This window comes from Saimiri boliviensis, chromosome 13 (assembly GCF_048565385.1).
Source record: "Saimiri boliviensis isolate mSaiBol1 chromosome 13, mSaiBol1.pri, whole genome shotgun sequence".
In the NCBI taxonomy this organism is placed as follows: Eukaryota; Metazoa; Chordata; class Mammalia; order Primates; family Cebidae; genus Saimiri; species Saimiri boliviensis.
The window spans coordinates 92,662,585-92,687,113 of NC_133461.1; the positions used below are offsets into that span (position 1 = coordinate 92,662,585).

A 24,529-nucleotide genomic window follows, 5' to 3' on the forward strand; every position below is an offset into this window, starting at 1 on the left:
GCCCTAGAGAGCGCACCTCTGCGCCTGCGCCCACCTGCGCCGTCGCTGCGCCGCGCGCCTGCCGGAGTCGCAGCAGCCAGGGCCTCTCGCTCCCTCTCTAGAGGGGCAGCCGGCGGAGCACTGTAAGGCCACTGTTCCCCGAGACACAAAGAGGGCCTTGTGTTGGGTGTGGTCTCTTGGAAGAGAGGTGGGGAAGTACACACTGCTCCACACCGCCCCGGGGCTTCCTTCCAGAGCGTCCCAAGATAGGTGGGATTTCAGGGTGGGGCGGAAAAGAAGGCTGCCACAGACACTCTAGAACCAGGACGGTCTCGTGGGCTCGAGGTGTTTCAGCCCAGGCGCGGCCGGCATAGCACTTGCGGGTGCGGGTGGAAATAATAGCAGCAGTGTTAGCGCCCTGCTAAGTGCGCTGTCAGGCATCTCACATCCACCTGCGACTTCACGGTTGGAGGCGAACTTTTCCCTTGGCACAGGGTTGGGTGTTCATTTTCTATCTTTATTTAGCTCCAACTCAACTGGGAGATAGAGATACAAAGCATCCATTATGCGGTACCATTTCCCTACTTAGAGACATTAGCAGTAGTTAGTGCCATAGTTAGTATTAAGACCCTTGAGAAGAGCCAAAGAGAAGAACGTCCTCTACTTTTTTTTCTTGCACCCCTAAGAGTACAATGTTCCACCATAACTAAAATTTTATAGACTATTACATAGTTCTTGGAATATCTGTTCAATTTTTTCCTTCCTCTTATCTTGCAGGCCAGGTTGTGATTTATTTCATTTTATTTTATTTTTCCGTAGAGACTCTGCTTATCTCTTTTTGTTCAATGCCTGGACACATTGCAGTATTCCAACAAATAATTAATATGGTATTGAATTTATTTTCAAAATTCCAGGGCCCTCTTTCACACATCTTCTGCCATTTAATCCTCCTCCTACTTTGGGAAGCAATTAGGACTAGCACTATAAACCACCATTTGCATATGTCATGATTGACCCAGGGCGTAATTTCTCCTTTGCCGAAGAACAGCAGGAATAGAGTCAAGAGTGCTCTGGTGCCAACTCACACACTGGCCTCAGTCTCCTCGTTTGTAAAACGAGAAAATTGCCTGCCTAGATAATCTCAGTTAGCTATCATCTCCAAATTCTTTCAATACAAAGAATCTTAAGTACTTTTGTGGAGGGGAACCTTCTAAATAGGCAAATAACATTGAAATTTTGTGCTTTCAGGGTTCTATTCTTCTACTGGTGAGCTGATTAAAAGTCTACTTGGTGAGTAATTTTTGCATGAAATTGTTCCTGGCCTGTTGCTTATTATAATAGATTTTTTTAAAAAACACTAATTGATAGATGAATGGAGGTAAGTCTGAACAATTTAGCATAATGTTAAGGTATTACATCACAAACTGTATTGATCCCTAACAACCACAAAGAACTTTCTGGTACTTATAGTGTTATATAGCCCCCTAAGCTTCCTTGCTCTTCCAACACTACCGAGTAGGGAAGAAGAGATTGAAAAAGTAGCAAGAATTGGAGGGCAGTAAGGTGAGAGAATGAGAGTATATTGTTGAAATGGTTGGCTGTATTCATCCTAAGTAGAGAGAAAAAGAAAACTGGCCATTCATTTACTCAGAAAATATTGCCATTATTTAACTATTGGTCATACTCAAGGTATGATGGCAAATCCTGGAAGATTGAAGGGAGTCCCAGATAAGAAGGACATTAAGTCCTATAATTGTGATATGGCCAACACACAGAAGTAAAAGGCAGATCAACTAAGGTGGTGACAGAGCTTGGAGAAATGCTAAAGAAAGCCTCAAGAAGAATGGTCTACTTTCTCCCTTTCTCCTATTACTTTCGAGAAAAATCAATGGATAGACTTAGGATCATGTACTTCTTGAAGTTTGATATTTGCTGTGTCTAAAATGAACTGTAGTCCAGAAGGATGAATATTGCATCTCTGAGTCTTCACAAAGCAGAAATCTCTCCATCTGGCCCCAGACCAAGAAATGAGAAGGAAGAGAAAAAAAGCTTATCATTCCAACTCTATGTAATTTGCAGATGGAGCCACACTCAGATTTATACCAAATCAGCCTATGTCCACAGAATTGGAAAATGGCTATTTTTTTTCTCTACTATCTGTGACTCTTGGATAGAAAATAAATGTATTTCAACAAAGCTATTTTTATCATCAAGCAAAATATCAGACAATAGAGTTAAGATCTAGTTACCTGCATGTCCACCAAACTGCTTCTTCCCTTGTGAGGGCTCATTGTAGTTGCCCTCATTTTATCATCAGTGTCTGGGATTTTTGCCTCAGGAAATGGTAGGTATTACTGTACACATCAATATTTAACCCTCCTATTCTACCTGGGAACACAGGGACTACACTTCTCAACCCCCTTGCTATCGAATGGGGCCATGTGACTGGTTGTGGCCAATGGACTGTGGAAGTGGCTTATGTCAATTCTGGGCCAAACCCCTACAAAGCCCCTGTGTGGCCCTTCTCTTCTCTCTTCCCCTGTCTTGATGATATGGAGGTCACATGTTGATATTAAAGAGAAAAGGCTGGGTGCAGTGACCTACGCCTGTAATCCTAGCACTTTGGGAGACCAAGGAGGGCAGATCACCTGAGTTTGCGAGTTTGAGACCAGTCTAGCCAAAATGGTGAAACCCCATCTCTACTAAAAATGTGAAAATTAGCCGGTCATGGTGGCGCGCACCTGTAATCCCAGCAACTCAGGCGGCTGAGGCAGGAGAATTGCCTGAACCCGGGAGGCAGCAGATGTAGTGAGCTGAGATTATGCCACTGCACTCAGGCCTGGGCAACAGAGTGAGACTTTGTTAAAAAAAAGAGAGAGAGAGAGAGAGAGAGAGAGAGAGTAATGATAATGAATTTTCTGTTTAAAAAAAAGAGAGAGAGAGAAAATAATGGTAATGAATTTTCTCTTCATGTTTGAAGTAACTGCAGCCCCAAACTATTTAGTATTAGAATGAAATGAGACAAAAATAGCTTATATTATTACAAGAACTACTGTGGAAAGCCCCAGCTGATTCTTTTGTGAGTGAAAAGAACACTTTTTTGTTGTTGTTGTCACATAAAGCCACTGAGCTTTAAAGCTCAATTTAGCCTAGCCTACCTTCTGGACTACGGTTCCTTCCAGACACACCAAATATCAAACTTAAAGAAGTACATGATCCTAAGTCTATCCATTGATTTTTCTCGAAGAAATAGGAAAAAGGCAGTAAGTAGGCTATTCTTCTTGAGGCTTTCTTTAGTATTTCCACATGCTCTGTCACTACCTTTGTTGGTCTGCCTTTTATTTCCTTGGTGTTGGCCATATCACAATTACCAGATTTAGTGTCCTCCTTATCTGGGACTCCCTTCCAGCATTTGTCGATATAGTCTATGCTATATTGAAGTGGAAAGAGAATTTGAAAGTGAAAATAATACACTGTCTCTACCTTTGTCTTTATGATTTTTTTTTAAAGAGGGAATTGATAATGTCTTTAAAGATCTCTAGGGACACTTACCCATATTAGAGATCTAAACTACTTGATTGTAAATTTCCAAACATCTTCTAGAGAATATCTTCTTATGCAACTTTTATCATATAGATAATTCAGTTGCAAATACTATTGCTAAAAGAATTTTAAAATAAAACTTGATATTAACTGGGCACTTTCCCAGAATCCTGTTATCTTCAATGGCCTGAGGAGATTTGAATACTTATCAAAAACACTTGCAAGACTTTTTCCAGAATACTTACATTTCTCCTGAGGCAACTCAAACTTCTGATTTGGCAGTGAAACCAAAACGTGTTTCTTTGGGGATGGTATTGCTAATGATTACAAACTCAAAACAATCCTATTCTGCGTAATTAAACCCAAGTGGACCATATTATGAGTGGAGGAGGGAACACATCTCTGAACAAGCTCAGCCTCATCTGGAATCACTCAGTATGATAGGCTCAGAGCTGCATTTGGGGTTCTGCCTGGCAAAAAATAAAAGCAGCATATCTTCCTTCAGGATTTGTATAAACCAATGATGCAATGTATCAATGTCTTGTTGGCCTTGCCCTGTGACAAAGATGTGGAGGAAAAGCACTCAGTGGATTGCAGTCAACTCTGCCCTTTTTCTAGGAGCCAAAAGGAAATTCTAGGGCAGCAAGAAAAGAGTATTTACTCAACAGTCAAGGCTTTAAAATAGCCTCCTCCCAAATCTATGAAACTGCTGGAGTAAAACATAGGGGAAACTCTTCAGGACATTGATCTGGGTGAGGATTTTTTGGGTAAGAACTCGAAAGCATAGGCAACAAATGCAGAAAGAGACAAATGGGATTACATTAAATTTAAATGCTTCTATACAATAAAGGAAATAACAGAGTGAAGAGACAACCTATAGAAGGTGAGAAAATATTTGCTAACTATGTGCATTTGGCAAGAGGTTAATATCCAGAATATATAAGGAATTCAAACAACTCAACAGCAGAAAAACCAAATAATCTAATTTAAAAATGGACAAAAATCCTGAACAGAGATTTCTCAAAATGAGACATACAAATGACCAATAGATCTGTGAAAAAGTACTCAATATCGTTAATCCTGAGGAAAATGCAAACCAAAACCACAGCCAAATATCACCTCACTCCAATTAGAATGACTATTATCAAAAAGATAATAGTCATAATAACTAATGATGGCGAGGATGCAGAGAAATGGGAACCCTTATGCACCATTGGCAGGATAGAAATTAGTACAGCTATGATAGAAAACAGTATAGAGCTTCCTCAAAAATTAAAAGTAGAACTACCATATGATCCAGCAATCTCACTAGTGGGTATTTATCCAAAGGAAATGAAATCACTTTGTTGAAAAGATATCTGCCCTCCCATGTTTATTGCAGCACTAGTCACAATAGCCAAATATGGAATCAACCTAAGTGTCCATCAATGGATAAATAAAGAAAATGTTGTAGAGATATCTAGTGGAATACTACCCAGCCATAAAGAATGAAACCCTGTCATTTGTGACAATATGGATGAAACTTTAAGACATTATGATAAGTGAAATAAGCAGGGCACAGAAAGATATATACTGTGTTATCTCACTCATTTGTGGAATCTTAAAAAGCTGATCTCGTAGATTTCCAGAGTAGAATACTGGCTACCAGAAGCTGGGAAAATAGGGGAGAGGTGGGTATGTGAAGGGATTGGTCAGTGAGTACAAAATTACAGTTAGAGGGATGGAATAAGTTCTGGTCTTTTATTCCATAGTATAGTGACTGTCGTTAACAATACTGTATCGTGTATCTTAAAATAACCAAAAGAGAGGACTTTAAATGTTCTCACAACAAAGAAATGATCAATGTTTGAAGTGATGGATATGCTAATTACCCTGACTTGATCATCGCACAGTGTATACATGTATCAAAATATCACACTGGGCTGGGCGTGGTGGCTCAAGCCTGTAATCCCAGCACTTTGGGAGGCCGAGGCAGGTAGATCACAAGGTCAAGAAATCGAGACCATCCTTGTCAACATGGTGAAACCCCGTCTCTACTAAAAATACAAAACATTGGCTGGGCGCGGTGGCTCACGCCTGTAAACCCAGCACTTTGGGAGGCCGAGGCGCATGGATCACGAGGTCAACAGATCGAGACCATCCTGGTCAACAAGGTGAAACCTCGTCTCTACTAAAAGTACAAAAAATTAGCTGGACATGGTGGCGTGTGCCTGTAATCCCAGCTACTCAGGAGACTGAGGCAGGAGAATTGTTTGAACCCGGGAGGCGGAGGTTGCGGTGAGCCGAGATTGTGCCATTGCACTCCAGCCTGGGTAACAATAGTGAAACTCCGTCTCAAAAAAAAAAAAATACAAAACATTAGCTGGGCATGGTGGCGCGTGTTTGTAATCCCAGCTACTCAGGAGGTTGAGGCAGGAGAATTGCCTGAACCCAGGAGGCAGAAGTTGCGGTAAGTTGAGATCCCGCCATTGCACTCCAGCCTGGGTAACAAGAGCGAAACTCTTTTGGGGGCGGGGGGGAATATCACACTGTATCCCATAAATATTTGCAATTATATGTTGATTAAATATAAGACTAAAACCTTTTAAAATAAAATATTTTAACATTTAAAAATAATTAAAGTAACAATAAAATAGTCTCCTGTATTTTGTTGTCGCTCTAGGAAGGCACACTGCCCAAGTTCAAGTCTGTGTCATCAGGACACTGATTTTTTCTTTTTTTTTGAGAAGGAGTCTCACTGTTGCCCAGGCTGGAATGCAGTGGCACCATCTCAGCTCACTGCAACCTCCGCCTCCTGGGTTCAAGAAATTCTTGTGCCTCATCCTCCCACATAGTTGGGTTACATGCACCTGCCACCATTACCAGCTAATTTTTGTATTTTTTAGTAGAGACAGGTTTCTGCCATGTTGGTCAGGCTGGTCTTGAACTGCTGACCTCAAGTGATCCACCTGCCTTGGCCTCCCAAGTGCTGGGATTGCAGGCACGAGCCACCGCACCCAGCCAGGACACTTATTTTTCTTATTCCCTTCCAACTTCTATCCTTTCTTTTCTTTTTTTGGTGGAGGGGATGGAGTCTTCTTCTGTCATGCAGGCCGGAGTGCAGTGACACAATATCAGTGCACTGCAATCTCTGCTTCCCGGGTTCAAGTGATTCTCCTGCCTCAGCCTCCTGAGTAACTGGGACTACAGGAGTATGCCAGCACACTCAGCTAATTTTTGCATTTTTAGAAGAGGCAAGAGTTTTTCCATGCTGGTCTCCATCTCTTGACCTCATGATCTGCCCACCTCAGCCTCCCAAGATGCTGGGATTACAGGCTGAGCCACACTATCCAGCCCTACCCTTTTAACCATCACTTGGATGCAGTTAATTCCCATATTAGTATTTCCAGTCCTGGATTCTTTTCCTGCATGCCATATTATATTTCCATCTACCTGCTGAGTACCTCTACTTGAATGTCCCATCAATAACCCTCATATCACAAACCAGATATAGTGAAGAACATGGGTTCTGAATGCAGAAAGACCTATATTCAAATCACAACTCCAGCATGTATGAGCTGTATGACCTGAACCAAGTTATTTAACCACTCTCAGTTTTAGACTTCTTACCTGTAAGATGGAGTAATGATAATGCATGTTTGTGTCTCCCCAAAATGTATATGTTGAAATCCTCACAACCAAGAGGATGGTATCAGGAGATGGGACCTTTGGAAAGTGGGAACCTCAGGAGGCATGGGGACAAAAAAATGCTGTGGTCTGAATGTTTATGTTTCCCCAAAATGCAAATGTTAAAATGTTAAGTGCCAAGGTGATGGTGTTAAGAGATGAGACCTTTGGGAGGTGGGGGTCTTTGGGATTTACTAAACTACCCTCGTGAATGGGATTAGTACCCTCCTAAAAAGTGACCTGAGAAAAACCTCTTACATCTTCCACCACGTGAGGCTGCAGTGAAAAGACAGCCATCTATGAATCCAGAACCAAGCTCTCACCAGACACTGAACTGGTGAGTGCCTTGATTTTGGACTTCCCAGCCTCCAGAACCATGAGAAATAGATTCCTATTTTTTATAAGCCATTCTGTTTATGGTATTTTGTTATAGCAGCCTGAATGGACTAAGACAGAAAATATCTGTTAAAAAAATAATCTATTCCTCAGATTGAGTACTTGGCATATATATGGGTATTTATCATAGTATTTCCTATATTTTTATTCATGCCTTAGGTAGGCCAAAATAAAAATAGAATTAATAGCAAAAATGAGGGATCATTATACTTCCTTGTTATGGATGGATGTGTCAATTTACTGAAATTGAGCATATGACATATTTCATGACAAATATTTATTGAGTGTTCGTCTTATGCCAAGCAGTGGGGACAAAAGTATTGAACAAAACAATCACAGTTCCTGCCCTCAAGGTGCTTCAGTTTAATAATATCAGCCTTATTATTGTCTCCTGCCTACTACCAACTCCTCCTCTTGACTTCATTATTTCTTTTATTGATATCAATTACTCAAGCTGAAAAGCTTGGAGTTGTTTTTGGCTCATCTCTCCTACTGGCTTCCATATCAGGACAGGTGTAGTTTCCTCTGCTACATTTCTCCATCCCATCCTTCTCTTCCCTTTTCACTGTTATGACTCTAGTTCAGATCCTCATTGCTTCCTCCTGGCTAGAATATTAGCCTCTGCTGCCAGATTAATCTTCATGGAAAGCAACCCTAATCATATCATTCCCCAGCTTAAAAACCTTCAAGTGGTTTAAAATTGCCTGCTGAATTATATCCTTATTCTGTCATTTGAGACCTAGACTGCTGTCTTTTACAAACTCAGCCAAGTAAGTCACTGGCATTTAGCAGGTGCTTGATACATATTTTTAAATGTTAACAGTTAGTCAAGCAGTCCCTTTCTATATCCTGCACTTGCAAATTATTTGTATGTCTTTGCTCATGCTGTTCTACCTCTATCGAATTATTTGAGGTTCTTGTAAAAATTTATTTGAACATTCCCACCAGATGCAGTTCTTCCAAAGTAACTCTTCTATTCATTTCAATGAGCAGAGATTATCATAAGCAGTTTATTTTCATCTGTCACAACTTATTTACAAGGACCTTGATCAGTACATTATGCTAAGGATACCTCACGGTCCACTACATTGATAATAACATGCTGATTAGACCTGTTGAACAGAAAGTGGCAGATGCCCAAGTAAGGCATACACATATCAGAGGGTGGGAAATGCACTCTGGGAAAATTCATGGTCCTGACATCTCAGTGAATTTCTAGAGATCTGCAGTAGTCTGGGGCATGTTAAAATAGCATCTCCAATGTGAAAGGCAAGTTGCTTCACTTTGCAGCCCTACTAATAATACATGATGTAACCTATTCCTGAGCTATCCAGAAAGGCTTTCAGCTCTGTATAGGACACAGAGCACGAAAAGGCTCTTCAGCTGGTTTGGGTTGTAGTAGATACAGGTCTGCCCCAGTGGCCTTTTGATCTCAGCAGATCCAGATATACTTAAGGTGACTGCAGCAGATAGAGGTTGATATGGAGCCTCTGACAAGCTCCAACTGAAGACACATAGTTGGTTACTGCATGGCCCACCACCAGCCATACAGTACCCTTGTGTTAACTTTTAAGATATTTTAAAATATGGTAAAATATACATACAATTTATTATTTTAAGTGTGTAGTTGTGTTAACTGTATTTACATTGTTGTGCAATTGTCATCACTATCCATCTCCAAAACACTTTTCATCTTGCAAAACTGAAACTCTGTACCCACAAAACAATAACTCCTGATTTTTCCCTACCACTGGCCTCTGGCAATCACCATTCTACATTCTATTGCTATGAATATGACAATTCTAGGTACCACACATAAATACCATGTGATCATATATTATTTGTACTTTTGAAAATGGCTTATTTCATGTGTCGTAATATTCTTAAGGTGCATCTATATTGTAGCATATATCAGAATTTTTTGCCTCTTGAAGGCTGAATAATATTCCATTGTATGTATAGACCACATTTTGTTTATCCATTCATTCTCCAGTAGGCAGTTGGGTTGCTTGTACATTTTGGCTGTTGTGAATAATGCAGCTATGAACGTAAGTGTGCAAAAATCTCCTTGACACTTGCTTTCAATTCTTTCACATATGCGCCCTGACATAGAATTGCTGGGTCATATGGTAATTCCATTTTTAATTTTTTGAGGAAATGTCATACTGTTTTTCATTGTGGTTGCAGCATTTTACTTTCCCACTAACAGTGCAGAAGGGTTCCAATTTTCCTGTGTCATCACCAATACATGTTATTTTCTGGAGAAGTTTTGGTTTTAGCTTTTTTTGACAGCAGCCATCTTAATGTGTGTGAGGTGGTCCATTGTGCTCAGGATAAAAAGATGCAGAGGATGCCCCTGAACTGGTGGATTGAATAGTGTCTAATCCACCATGCCGCAAACTTAGCACAGCCCAGAACCACTCGAACAAAAGAAGGAAGTAGGGCATAAGAGATCCTCCTGGAAAGTCGAGGCTTCAGTGAGCCATGATCACATCACTGCCCTTCAGCCTGGGTGACGAGGCAACCCTGTCTCAAAAACAATTAGAAAAAAAGGGACTTCCCACTAAAGCGAATGCTAAAGATCCAACTGAGTTGCATGAGAAGCTGATTCAGATTCCCATTTCTTCTCCCAGTGTCGATCAATGCCACCTCTCCCTCAATTCATACGTACAGTGTTATAGGGCATTTAGTGCACCTAGTTTATGGAAAAAGAAAAAATTCCAGCCTGATTCATAGATGTTTCTGCAAAATAAACTCAAAGCAGCCAGAAGTTGAATGCTGCTGCATTACAGCTCTGCTCAGGAGTGACCAACAAGGATGTAAGGGAAGACACTACTCCAGGTGGGCAGAACTGTGCAGTTTTTCTGGAAATTTCAATTTCTTGAAGGATAAATGGCCACATATGCAGATTGATGCCAAGTAGAGGCGGGTGACCAGCATTTTGTTTAATGCCCAGAACTGGGAAGGAGCAAAATTTGAGATCAGCAATGAGAAATAAGGAAAATATTTAGGGATGGATCTTTCAAAAGAGCCCAGAGTATTAAAATACTTGTGCCCCATGTAAATACTCACCATAGGGCATCGCTTCAGTGACATAGTGACATTCTCAGTAACTATACAAACAGGACGGTCCATTGTATGGTACTTCTTATTATTAAGCTTTCTTCTCCTCCTCCTCCTCCTTCTTATCCTCCTTCTTCTTCCTCTCTCAATTTTGTAATCTCTTGCATTAAATTCTGTTGGTTTAAAATATTGTTATGGATGAAATGTTTGTGTTCCCACAAAATTTGTCTTTTGAAACTAACCTCCAATATGACTGTATTGGGAGATAGGGCCTGATAGGAGGTGATAGAGGTTAAATAAGGTCATAAGGGTAAGGCCCTAATCCAATAGGATTGGTGCCCTTATAAGATGAGGAAGAGACAACAGAGCTCTCCGTCTTTCAGTCAGGTGAGCAGATAGCAAGAAGGTGGCTTTCTGCAAACCAGGAAGAGAGCCCTTGCAAGAAACTAAACCCTGCTGGACCTTGATCTTGGACTTTCTAGCCTCCAGAAGTGTGAGAAAGAAATTTCTGTTGTTTAAGCCACTTGGTCTGTGGCATTTTGTTATGGCAGCACTAGCTGACTAATACAAATACTTACAGTAGTTTTTCTTCCTCGTACTGATTATGGCCTTGCAGATACATATCATAATACAGCTTTTATGAAATCTAAATACTTTGTTTCATGAATTTATAAGTACAGTCACATGAATATTAATACCTAAAATATCACCAGCCTGAAGCCTCCATCTTCATGATAGAGTCATCTTCTTCCTAATATTTCCTAATAAATATTTCCAACATGTATACACAGGCCAATCCTGGTGAGTCCCTGCTGTCTAGTCAACTGGCTCAGGATTCCTTGGCAGGAAGACCTAAAACATGCTGCTCCTCTCTACTGCCACTGTAGCTGTGGGGAATTTGCAGCATGTGATGTCAGGGAAGCTAAAAAGCTACCTCAGCTCATGACTCAAGAATCAAACTCACACTCATTTTGAAGAATTCCCACTCTAATGATGTTCACTTCCTAGAATATAAGAGTTTTTTTCTTTTCCCATCATGGTGATCCAAGCTGGGCCCACCAAGACAGTTTTTCTGTGCCAATTATTGACTGGGACTTAGCTTCCATGATGGTTAGTCACCGCCATTGCCAATATTGTGACTTTCACTGTGGTTATAGTCACCAACAGTGCTGAAAACATGCTCTCTTCAATGCTTGTGAAGTCAGAAAGCTGCCTCTGTACGTGAGTGCCAGAGACCTGCCCACTGCAGATATTCTTGAGAAGTGAAAGTCAGGACATTCTTAATTTAGGATTTGCCCCACAGCAGAGTTTCTGGGTCACCAAAGTGTCAGAGTCCATAGCCCTTCCATTAATGCACATTGCCATTCCCCACATGGTGTATGAATGGGATGCATTCCAAGATTAGTGAGCCCATTGCACCCAGTGCCTCCTCCATTCTCCCTCTGACATCAAATCCTGATGCTAGAATTTGTTCTTCATGGTTATCCCATTTGCAGTTGTGATGAATTGATCTCATTCTTTGGGTGAAGTTAGGACCTTTGTGGAGCAGATGGTAAGCAGCCTGCATTACAGACTAGCTAATTCTTCAGATAATTGCAAATATCTGTTCAGGGTTCAAGTTTTTATAAATTCAGAAAGTTCTTCGGCTCCTGTGAAAATAATTGTATTCTAATAGACAAGTGGTGGGGCAGTGTGGGAGGCAGGATTTTTGCTAACCCAACAATCTGGAAGCATCTGGGTCCCAGCTCTAGTCCAGTTAGGACTTCTTGTCACATTCTGAATAGTGAAAGATTAGAAACAATAGCAAAAATAAATAGAATTATTAAATAAATTGTGGTGTGGCCATATTTACAATATGATGTGGCCTTTAAAATTTTTTCAAAGGATATTTAATGACTTAGAAAAATGCTCATGGCAATATTTTAAGCAAAAACTTGGATACAAAAGTATGTATACAGTATGACCTAAGTTTTGTTTCAAAACGTGTGTGTGTGTGTGTGTGTGTGTGTGTGTGTGTGTGTGTATAAAGATAGAAAATAGAAAAAGGAATAAACAGGTACAACAATTATATCTGGGTGGTGGGTTTGTGATTGATTTCAATTTTAACTTAAAAAACATTTTACAAATATTCACATTGCATATTTTAATAATTATAAAGAACGTGTATTTTTAAAACGTCATTTCAAATTGGGCACAGTGGCTCAGGCCTGTAATCCCAGCATTTTGGGAGGCTGAAGTGGGCAGATCATTTGAGGTCAGGAGTTCAAGACCATCCCAGGCAACATGATGAAATCCTGGCTCTACTAAAAAACACAAAAATTAGCTGGTTGTGGTGGCAGGCACCTGTAATCCCAGCTACTACAGAGGCTGAGGCAGGAGAATCACTTGAACATAGGAGGCAGAGGTTACACTATACTCCAGCCTGGGTGTCAGAGTGAGGTGAGACTGCATCTCAAAAAAAAAAAGACATTTAAAATAAAAACCAATCATAATCAATAATTACATCATAGTGTCATGAATCAAAGCAAAAATTTTTGTAGAGAATACTTTTTTTTAGCAAATCATAAATTAGACACTAAATAATTGAGAGACCCACCACTAAAATTTCAATTCAAAAATAATCCTTCTGAGCCCAGTTATTATTTTTCAAGAACAAAATCAGGCATATTTGCCATGAGGAAACAATAAAACCAAATATCCCAAATGTATAACAAGAGCAGGAAAAAGAAAAGAGGAGGGCGTTTCCTCCTGAGCTGTCAAGTTTTTGGCAAGGCTGTTTTTATAACAACAACAACAACAACAAAAAAAAAAAAATCCGAAGATTTTTCTAGGAGTCCAGTTGGCTTTAAAGACAATGTTCTATGGTGCTTTAAAGACAATGTTCTATTAAAATTACTCAATTTAGCTTTAATTTTTAATAATAAATCTGAAATGCATCTTTGGTATTTGGGTAACAAATGTATCTTCAATATTTGAGAAAATAGAATTTACATAATTAATAAAGCCTTACCTTAACCCTATACATCCTTTTAATTTTGATATAGATGCTAAATATTGGGGAAATGTATATAAATATGGATCTTGTCACCAGGACAAACTCAGATTCTTTATAAACAGATGTTAAAAGTTATTCTTGGGCTATATTAGGGTTTTCTTGTGGAGATAATGAGTAATTTCAAATGCTGGCTCTGCAAGAAAATTCTTTCTTCTCTTCTTTGGCAGAGAGAATATTTTTGTAAACAAAAGCAGTGAAGAATATTTGTTCAAAGTGGTGAAATAACAAGGATTTGATCTGGATATAACTTGCTGAGAACCACCTATGTTTGCAATTGGATTCAGCAGTAGCAGTTGACTGTGTTGCCACTGCAAAGACATTCTTAAAGCACTTAACATGGCACAAATCCCATTAATTTCTGGTGGAGCAGATCAAGTTTATTTTCAGTGCTTTTTTCCTAAACATTCAGCCATTTTGCAAGGATAATCAATATTGTGGTTTGAATGTGTCCCCAAAATTGAGGTGTTAGAAACATAATCTTCTATGCAACAGTGTTGAGAGATTGGGCCTAATGAAGATGTTTAGGTCATGAGGGCTCCCTTCTTATGAATGGATCAATGATGCTATAAAAAGGGCTTGTGGGAGGGGGTACTCAGTCTCTCCTGCTCTTCTGCCATGTGAAGATGCATCATTCCTCCCCTATGGAGGACACAGCATCCAAGACAACACTTAGAGACAGAGAGAGTAGGTCTCAACCTACTGGCACCTTGATCTTGGACTTCCCAGCCTCCAGAACTGTGAGAGAATAAATTTCTGTTCTTTATGAATTACCCAGTCTGTGGCATTCTATGCAGCACAAAATGGACTTAAGAAGGAGAAAGAATCAACTTATAAATGAATTATAATGCAAAAGTTATGTTGTAAAAATCTTGTTCACTGCTCCAACTTCACAAATGATGACTGTTTCTGGGCCATCCCACAAACAATGATACTAATCCTGCTACTACTTACACTGTAGCTAACTCCCATTTATAATATGTCTACAGCGAAATGCGTAGGAACTGGCTTGACCTTGCATTTTAGAAAGAGACCTCCTCCCTCTACCTTCAAAACAAGAGGAGGCACTTCTACGAACTCCAGAGCCTTGGTAGCCTGGGCAGTTCTCAAGTGGGAGGGGTGCCATCAGAGATGGCTTCTCTTGAAGACCAATAACAACTCTTTTTCTTTACATTTTTAGGCTAAAAGAGTCATAAAGTTATTTAGATTCCATAGTCTGTGAAGACTGTGAAACAATATGCTACCGGGATATAGAGTTACATATGTATATGTAACCCTAGGAACAGACCTCCTCCTTCTACCTTAGAAATAAAAGGAGGCACTTCTTTTTTTTTTTTTTTTTTTTTGAGACGGAGATTTGCTCTTGTTACCCAGGCTAGAGTGCAATGGCGCGATCTCGGCTCACCACAACCTCCGCCTCCTGGGCTCAGGCAATTCTCCTGCCTCAGCCTCCTAAGTAGCTGGGATTACAGGCACACGCCACCATGCCTAGCTAATTTTTTATATTTTTAGTAGAGACGGGGTTTCACCATGTTGACCTGGATGGTCTCGATCTCTCGACCTCGTGATCCACCCGCCTCGGCCTCCCAAAGTGCTGGGATTACAGGCTTGAGCCACCGCGCCGGCACTTCTTATATATAGATCAGATCTTGTGAGACACTCTTATATATATAAGGAGTGCCTCCTTTTATTTCTAAGGTAGAAGGAGGAGGTCTGTTCCTGAAATATAAGGTCAAGCCAGTTCCTATGCATATATATGTAACCCTATATCCATATACATGTCACATATATATATATGTATATATATGACTGTTTTTATAGTCATGTATAGAATGTAATCATCTCAACACAATAATGTGTCAATGAAGTATCCATTTCCTTAGCTTACTCCTCGTGAATTTCATAGTCATGTTTGTTAGCAGTTTTTCATTCATTTTGATCTTGGAAACAGTGAACACAAAAGATTTTAAGAAAATTTACAAGAGCAAAACATTAAATAGAGATAATTACATTAACTTTTTCAGAATATTGAGAAAAATGGATCTTACTCTAGTTTAGCTGATAGTATTCTTGTCCACTTTTGAAATCATTGTTTTAAATGTTAAAATTTTTGAATTAAAGAATAAAACAAAAGATAAATGAGAAAAGACTCACTCAACAATGAATGCCCCATGACCTTATATTTAGTGACTCAACTTGTATTTCAAGAAGCTCTGAAAACTAAAGTAGGACAATAGAATGAACAATAAACTGAGCAATAGTACTTCCATTACTAGAAAAGTTTTTAAATTACCATATCCTTAATGGTATGAATGAATACTATTTGTCTCTTTACAGGATGCATAATGCCTCTAAATCCCAAAAAAGTAGGTCGAATGCATAAAGAAAAATATTTTTCTAAAGTAATTTCCTGCCTTGATTCTCATTCACTTGGGTTACTAGAGATGACATTGACATGAAACAAAAGCAATTTGTTTTAATATTAGGAAAAGAAGCTTTCTAGGGAAGAAAATGCCTAGGTTTGAACAGAAGACAGTGACAATGCTCAATGACTCTATTGAGATATTTATCAATGACGTCAAAAATCTGACTACTTTGGGCTTTGAAGGAGGAAGCTTCTACTAGCCATCTCATTGGCAGTGGCTCTGTGAGCTTCCTTATAGCTTTCAATTTCTGGAGTGTCTTCAGTGCTAATTCCCAATCCTTAATTTTAAATATTTTTCCATTTCCATCATTAGCACACCTCAACTATGATTTGTAAATTTCAGCAATCTATGTTTAGAATTGTACACATTTTGTTAATTTTTTTCTTTTTCCTCACAATTTAATACACATTTGAAAAATGAAAGTTCAAAAAGTACATGATTGAAACTACAGCTAAATGCCTTATCATATTTAACTATATATGCTACAATTGTCATATTACTAGTGAAATGGTTTGGCTGTGTCCCCATCCAAATCTTATCTTGAATACCCACGTGTTATGGGAGGGACCTAGTGGGAGGTAATTGAATCATGGAGGCAGGTCTTTTCCATGATGTTCTCCTGGTAGCAAATAAGTCTCATGAGATCTGACAATATCATAAGGGGGAGTTTCTCTGACCAATCTCTCTCTTTGCCTGCTGCCATCCATGTAGGATGTGACATGCTCCTTCTTGCCTTCTGCCATGATTGTGAGGCCTCCTGAGCCATGTGAAACTATAAGTCATTGTATTAGTCCATTTTCACACTGCTGATAAAGACATACCTAAGACTGGGCAATTTATAAAAGAAGGAGTGTCTTACAAAAGAAAGAAAGAGGCTTACAGTTCCACATGGCTGGGGAGGCCTCACAATCATGGAAGAAGGCAAGGAGGAACAAGTGATTTCTTACATGGATGGCAGCAGGCAAAGAGAGCTTTTGCAGGGAAACTCTTGTTTTTGAAACCATCAGATCTTGTAAGACCCATTCACTGTCATGAGAACAGCACAGGAAAGAGCCACTCCATGATTCAATAATCTCCCACCAGGTCCCTCCCAGGACAACAGGTGGGAATTATGGGAGCTACAAGATGAGATTTGGATGGGGACACAGAGCCAAACCATATCAGTCATTAAACCTCTTTCTTTTGTAAATTGCCCTATCAGCATCATGAAAATGGACTAATACAACTCATCTCATTTTTCTACTACCATTTATTAAAAATAATTGTAAAATTCAAGAATATATTCAGTATTCACGTAACTGCACGAACACTTGTAGACAAACCAAGAAAGCAGTATAGTTTAAAGTAATATGTCAGTTGGCCAGCAAGATCACTGTGGGACAATTCTAAATGTGTGTTCATCAGTTGATAAGTAAAAGTTCAAAGTCTGCAAATTGAGGTCATCATAGAATGTAATAGAAGTGCAGATTGCTTTAAGTCCATTATTACCTTTACTCTTTTGTCTTACCCTTCAATCAATAAAGTATACTTTTATTTTCTAAAAAAAAAAATGTAATATCAAACTTTCATTAGAATGCTATGCAGAATGAATACTCCTTCAATATAAATTTATCTTTATAAATAGAGTATATAAAAATACATGTTCACACACACATACAAACACACAGAGAGAGAGAGAGAGAGTATGTTCACTGCACTGAGAGGAGGAGACATCTCTTGCAAATTGTAACAAAGTGCACATGGGACCACTGAGATTACTAATAAATTCCTCAAACTGGTTTCTCTATAACCGCTCAAAGCAAAAAAAAAAATCATTATACAAAAAGACACCTGCATGTTTATAACAAAACTATTTGAAAAATAATCACTTCTATGTTTATCACAAAACTACTCACAATAGGAAAAATGTGGAATCAACCTAAGTGTCCATTAATGAATGCATGGATAAAGAATATGTGATATGCATACACAGTGGAATACTATTCAGCTATAGAAAGAAGGAAATAATGTCTTGCAGCAAAATGGATGGAATGGAGGCCATTATCTTAAATGAAACAACTCAGAAAGACAAATATCACGTTCTCACTTATAAGTAGGAGCTAAATTAGGTGTGCACACAACATAGCATGTGAAATGATAGACATTGGAGACTCGAGGGTGGGAAAGGCAGGAGGTGAGTGGATGATGAAAAATTAATGGGTGCACTGTATGCCATAAAAGCCCAGACTTCACCACTACACAAAATAACCATGTAATAAAACTGCACTTGTAACCCTTAAATTTATACCAAAAAAAAAAAAAAAAAACCCAGAAATGGGAGGCACTACCAAGGCAAATCATTTCATTTTTGGGCTTAAATAAAATGAAGAATTTTCATTCATCATTGGAAATTCTAAAACCATTTATACCCCGCAGTGGGTATTTTATGTCATTTAATTGTTTTTGCTTTTGTATTACTTTATTTCACCTTCTTGAGAGGCATTATAATACAATAGAGGCTCACAAGCCAAACTGCCTGGACTTGAATACTAGCTCTCCCATTTCAGCTTACAGGCCTGGAATGTGCTTAACCTCTGTGCCCCAGTTTTCTCACTTGTTAAATGGGAATTAATAACTGAGTTGTGAGGAATCAAAGAGTAATGAATTCTAAGCAGATGGAAGAGTGCCTGTCACATTCAAGCTCTCACAAACCCTTCTTGCTGGGCTCAGCTCCTCTTCCATTTCATTTCTCTTTTCTAGCTCAAAAAAGGCAGAAATGAAAACACAGCATTTCTCATTAATGGACCCTAGTGATAGTTTGGATGAGACAGTTAATTTATCACGCAAGGCTGACCCACAAATTGCAGACTGTTTCTCATCCCTGATTTCTGAGCACTATTATTATTTTATTGCCAGCAAAAATGCCCAATCATTTTGACAGCCAAAAACAGCACCCTATCCCCTGTCCTGTCCCTTGGTTCCAAATGCCCACCCAGATTAAGAGCCACAGCACATATTTAACTCTCACTTTCATTGATGTCAACTAAAGTTTAAGGGAAAATAGTGGAAATCATAGTGGATGAAGTAAGCAATAACATTAACAACTGCTATTTATTGAGTCCTCACTATAGTCCACGGTTCATAATAGACTCATCAGGAGAGAAAGAAACTGAGATGAAAAAAGTAATTAATCCAGGTCACAAAGGTGTCAAAGTGGTACAAGAATTCAAATTCATGATTATCTTACTCCAAATCACGTGCTCTTATTCATAAAAACTAAATCACTTACTGTGTTAATTAAACTAAGACAGCTCTATCAGTTTGACAGAAGACCAGATTTTGTGCAAGTATAAAGTTAATATGCTCATCTATACAATTATGCAGTATACCTAAACAGACCTGCTTTTGTTCACCCTGTACCCTGAACTATTAACTTTAATTATTAGGTGGAGTTCAATCTATAGATGGTGTATTAGTCTGTTCTTACACTGCTATAAAGATACTACCCAAGACTGGTCAATTTATAAAAAAGAGGTTTAATTGACTCACAGTTCCACATAGTTGGGGAAACTTACAATCATGGCCAAGGACGAAGGGGAAGCAAGGATCTTCTTCATGTGCAGCAGCAGGAGAGAGAAGTGGGAGCAAGGGAAATGCCAGATGCTTATACAACCATCAGATCTCAGGAGAACTCACTCACTATCGTAAGAACAGCATGGGGGAAACCACTCCCATGATCCAATCACCTCCCTTCCTTGATATGTGAGGATTACATGTCCCTCCCGTGACAGGTGGGGATTACAATTGGAGATGAGATGTGGGTTCAAAGGCAGAACCAAACCATATCATATGGATACAGATAACAATATTTGTGAGAATTCTTACAAAATCCACAAAAATTTTATTGAGACCAATTGAATTCACGGTCTGTGAAGGAGAGTATAACCCAAAAGTCTTCAGGTCTTTCCAGCCTGTGGATATGGCCTCCACTGACCCATTGTTTCCACTTGCTCATTCAAAAATTCCTGTCTCCAGCCAGTCGCAGTGGCTCAACCTGTAATCCCAGAACTTTGGGAGGCCAAGTGGGGGCAGATCACTTGAGCTCAGGAGTTCAAGACCAGCCTGGGAAAAATGGTGAAACCCCATCTCTACCAAAAATACAAAAAAAGTAGCTGGGCATAGTGGCACACGTCTGTAGTTCCAGCTACTCAGGAAGGCTGAAGTGAGAGGATCGCTTAAGCCCAGGCCACGGAGATTGCAGTGAGCCAAGATGGCGGCACTGTACTCCAGCCCAGGTGACAGAGCGAAACCCTGTCTCAAATAAGCAAAACAAAACAAAGACACACAAATTCTTGTCTCCAGAAAACCTCCTCTCGGGCATGTCTAGGCACTCCTAGAGGCTTGCTCAGACAGGCCCGGGAATACCTGTTATCCTCACACTCCAGATTCTGCCCTATGAAAACTCCAACTGGGGGATACCTCATCCTTGCCAGTGCCACTGGGCCCTTCAGTGAGAAGATTAACATCCATGCCAAGAGTGTTGTTTTCTAGAACTTTCAGACTGACCATTTTGAAGGGCCAGTGCCATGCTGGGTTTCCTACAGAAGTGAGGAGGACGCCTCTCTTCCCAACTTTGGGTCACGTCTTAATTTCTCAGCCTCAGTGCAGCTCTACCTGAGCCCAGAGTCCACAAAATTTATCAAGAAGCTCTTCTAGTTTGGGGCTCACCCTTGCTTCCATTGCTGCTGAAGCCTAAGTAAGGAGAGAGAGGCAAACACGAGGTCATTAGCCCTGTCCTTGTCTTCTCAGTGTGCCCTACTCAGATGTTTCTACTCTAAAGAAAATAAAAACCTTTATCGTGGTGGTTAACTTTACATGTCAGCTTGGTAGGCTATGATGCTCTGTTTTTGGATCAAACACCAGTCTAGATGTTGCTGTGAAGGTATTTTTACAGATGTGTTTAACATTTAAATCACTGAGAAAATGAGATTACCCTCTAGAAAATGCGTGGGCCTCTTTCAATCAGTTGAAAGCCTTTAGAGAAAAGATTGAGGAACCCCTAAGAGGAAAGAATTCTGCCTCAAAACTGCCTTAGGAGTCAAGAATGCAACATTAACTTTTGCCAAAATTGCAGCAAGCCTGCCTTATGGATTTTGTTCTTGCCAACTCCTACAATCGTGTGTGCCAGTTACTTAAAATAAATTTCATATATATATATGATGTATATCCATATCTATAGATGAAACTAATATATCCTGTTGGTTCTGTTTCTCTGGAGAACGCTGTCTAATACACTTATCCTATCCCCTTTCAGACAGACCCAAAGTATTCAATCATAGTAACACATCTAAACAGATGCCCAGTGTTATCGCCTGCTTGGAAGGTCAGCAAACCAGACATTGATTGATGACCAGTTGAGGCCCTTGAGAGCACTAATTTATGTTGCAGATAATGAGTTATAGGTAGTATTAGGTAAGTTAGGATATCAGTTTCCATTTCTCTCCCCTAGGACCCTACGCCAGCATCGCTGAAAAGATGCCTTCTGTGCTGGTCTTGTTTCACGTTGTTCTTTCTCCAGCCAGTCCACAGTGGAATATCTGATTCTTCAAGAACATTCCTACCACCACAGTTCCTACTTCTGTTATGACTACTGTAATTACCTAACATTTTTTGGCCCTTTCTTATTTAACCCAGATGTCAACGAGGAGATCTTCACTCTGAGACATAATGAGCTTGAGTCCACAGTCAATATCACATGAAAGTTCACATGTCTACAGATTTTTAGATGGGTGTAAGGGAGCCTATATGCTTAAAGTCAATGTAAGCTCGAGGTTTCCATTGCTGCTCTTCTGTACTATGTCATCTCAGACTTACACCTAAGCTTTTTTCTAGATTTCCAATGAAAAACAATTCAAACCAAATATTTGCAAAAATATAAACTATACTGAAGATGTTTAGGTTCCATAGAGGGGTCACTTCATCCCACACAGTACTGCCAACCTAAAATATATATTAGTATAGTGGGTAATGTTTGAAATGCCAGTTGAAGTTTTCTTTCTTTACATTTCCTTTGATCCTCCCATTTCTTCTCACTGGTCCAGCACCTGTAACTTCTTTCATCTATACTGCAGAGGAAGTCAGAGAGACGCTACAGGCAAAAAGGCTTGGAGTAGCAGAGACTTGAGCTGAGAGCCACAGCACCTGAAGAGGAAAATGTTTTCTGAATTCCAGAAACATAGCTTTTATTATCAGGATCGAATGGCTGAAGGCAGAAGACACAACATTTACCCATAAACAATCCGTGTGGAAAAGAAAGATGAAGAGCCCATTTCCAACCACACAAGAAGAAGGTAAAAGAGTTTGCTTGAATTGGGGAAAGAACTTCAAAGAGGAGAAGAGAACAAAAGAATGAGTTTGCCTGTGTCTCTGGCCCCTGGCTCCACTTCCCCCCAGGCCATGTCGAGCTAGGGAGAAAACTCCAAATCTAATAGGGGTTTATGGGAGCCAAGACAAGAAAGGACTTAGCCTTACTTCTCAGTGGATGAGCTTGGGAAGACTAAGTTTCATGGAAAAACTCAGCATCCATTCCAGCCAGCAAATTCTGAGCGAAACACCCTGACAGCTGGCCTCATGGACCTCCAGGGTGATAAGGGACAGTGGAAAAAAGTTGCTTGTGGTCCCTGAGGGGAGGATAGGGATGACACTTAGACAAGTGGACATTGAAAGTGTTTAGATAACGTGTTCCCTCCAAGTCTCATGTTGAAATGTGATCTCCAACGTGGATCCCTCAAGAATGGCTTGGTGTCTTCCCCATGGTTAGGAATGGGTTCTTGCTTTCTTAGTTCTTGCAACAGCTGGTTGTTTAAAGGAGCCTGGAACCTCCTTCTCTCTCTATTGCTCCCTCTCTTGCTGTATGACGTGCCAGCTCCCCTTGAAGCAGCAGCGGCCGCAAACAAACCTCTTGAACAATGAACAATGAACAGGGAAGGAAGCAGTAGTTTTATTCGGTCAGGAGCTGCAGCAGGTATAGATGCCTCAACAACCGAGCTCCCTAACAAAGAAAATCCTGGCCTATTTAAAAACTCACAATCTAAGAGATATGAGAGGTGCACATATCAGAGGGTCGTGATTGATTTAGCAAGCATGGGGGACATGACTGGATAGGGGTCTTGAGTAGCTGAGTAAGAACAATGCCTTCCGGGATGAGGTTCCTCCATACCATGCCTATAATCTATAGATAGGATTGCAGTTAGGAGCAAGGGGTTTAGTTTTTAACCTCCAGACCTGGTCAGCTGTGCCCAACTGGTTCTTCCACTGATCTTATCTGACTGGCTTTTAACTTTCATTTCCTCTTTTTCCCCTAAGCACAGGCCGAGGGAAGGGGATCTCCTTCCTCATTTCCCCACTTTGAGAACTTCACTTATTTATTAGTGAGGGTTCTCAGTCTCCACTATCCCGGTCATTAAATGATACTGATTGATAATGATTCATGTCATATGCTTGAGCTGAAGTCTTTTAGTGAACTACAATAGTGACTAAACCTCTAATCATCTGGAGGAATTACAGGAAATAAACAGGGGAGCAACAAGCATGTATCTATTATCCAGCACCACACCTATTATGAGGGTTTTAAATCTTCCTAGAGCTGAGAACCATCTCTTAAACATAGATGCAAGGTCAAACCCATGCCAAACATGCACCGGCACATGGGCTCGTTTTGTCGCATCTCTTAAAATATTTTCAACTGCCTGGCCTTGACCATCTATATGCAGGCAGCAATTGGGAAACTGAATTTTCCACAGACTCCTCCTTCGGCCGCCAGCTAGTAGTCTAGTGCCAATCTATTTTGGTAAATAGTATTTCTCATTTGAGTTTCTTGCCAGGCCAAAAGGGTTAAAGCTTTACCAGTTTCATTGGTGATTATTTCTAAGACAGCTTGTAACCAGATAATGCAGTTGATCATGTAAATTGGGGTCTGGTATCCCCATGAGCTGTCCTGTGCTCATGTAGCAGGCCCATAATATTGTATGATCCTTTTAGGAGGCCATTCATTATCTCTCCAATCTCCTACAGACAGGCTTCTTGGTTCTGGGGGAGATGTACAAACAGGGTAGCCTAACAATTCACCTGTCTTGACGAGCAATAAGAAGAAAGAGAGTTTGATAGTGCCTATGACATAGCTGCCGGTCCATTTTTCAGGCAGTTGCACATACGCTCTGTGCCCACATATCTAATACAACCCAGCTAGGGCTGTCCAGTCTTGACGAAGCCCGGGAAGATTCCAGGCATCCTACAATTTAGGGAATTTAAGGAGAGGGTTTTTCTCTGTGTGGTTTAAACTCCACCAAGTGACTGTATTTGTTGTTTCATTATACAATTGCTATCCCAGGCAACTCAGTCTCCCTACCAGGACAGTAAAGTCTTT

At 40.0% G+C, this 24,529-nt stretch overlaps 1 long non-coding RNA gene across 1 annotated transcript; it reads left to right on the forward strand.

Annotated features, from left to right (window-relative positions):
- The first annotated feature begins 72 nt into the window (after nucleotides 1-72).
- Nucleotides 73-22,804, forward strand: LOC141580955 (uncharacterized). Its single transcript, XR_012513383.1, has 3 exons — nucleotides 73-122; nucleotides 1,228-1,269; nucleotides 22,236-22,804. It is a non-coding gene; the product is annotated as an uncharacterized LOC141580955 (long non-coding RNA).
- The last annotated feature ends 1,725 nt before the right edge of the window (nucleotides 22,805-24,529 follow it).